This window comes from Octopus bimaculoides, chromosome 6 (genome assembly GCF_001194135.2).
Source record: "Octopus bimaculoides isolate UCB-OBI-ISO-001 chromosome 6, ASM119413v2, whole genome shotgun sequence".
Lineage (NCBI taxonomy): Eukaryota > Metazoa > Mollusca > Cephalopoda > Octopoda > Octopodidae > Octopus > Octopus bimaculoides.
The window spans coordinates 106,769,156-106,769,884 of record NC_068986.1 but is presented as its reverse complement, the minus strand read 5'-3'; the positions used below and the strand labels follow the sequence as shown (position 1 = coordinate 106,769,884).

At 32.0% G+C, this 729-nt stretch overlaps 1 protein-coding gene across 5 annotated transcripts in view; it reads right to left on the bottom strand.

Moving 5' to 3' along the window:
- LOC128248169 (uncharacterized) overlaps positions 1 to 729 on the bottom strand; it is an 11,313-nt gene that overhangs the window by 9,783 nt on the left and 801 nt on the right. Inside the window, exon 2 of one of the 5 annotated variants that reach the window (XM_052969039.1) lies at positions 368 to 476. The exons of the other annotated variants lie outside the window; for them this stretch is intronic. The gene's annotated coding sequence lies outside the window, so the exon portion shown is untranslated. The remainder of the gene's footprint in view (positions 1 to 367; positions 477 to 729) is intronic. 5 annotated transcript variants of the gene reach the window in all.

Here is a 729-nt window from a genome sequence, read left to right as displayed (position 1 = left end):
ATAATAATAATAATAATAATAATAATAATAATAATAATAATAATAATAATAATACTAATAATAATAATGATGATGATGATGATAATAATAATAATAATAAGAAGAAGACGAAGAAGGAGGAGGAAGAGGAGGAGGAGAAAAAGAAGAAGAAGAAGAAGGAGAAGAGGAAGAAACAAATGAATATGTTAGACAATCTTCTCGATGTTATTCAGAGTAACCATATTTACAATTGTGTTTATCAAAACAGAGCGAAATAATATATAACGTAAAATTGAATAGATAAACAGATCGTAAACGGGAGTGTTTTCAATTATTTGCGAAAAGGAATTACATGTATCTTTTTTGCAATACATGTAAGCATACATACATGCAAACACACTGTTTATCGCTTTAGTGTCGCATAAGGAAGTATTGCGTTGATGACATCTTTGGGAAGCTGCAAATCACGTGTGATGTCGTCCATGGGAAATAGAAATCTGTTGAATTGCAAATGTGTAGCCTTTGAAGTACGATGTTATGTAGCGCTCACGGATTTACAACAGCCTACACTTCATGTCAATATTACTGTCTACTTCAAGCCTTCGGAAAACGTACCCGTGCATAGTACGAAATAAAAAAATAAAAGGATTACCAGCGTAACATGTTCATTTTCATTTGTCTTGCTCATTTTTACGTTCTGGCGTTTGCTGAGATTTTCTTGAGAACTCAAACTTCGTCGTTAGCATATTA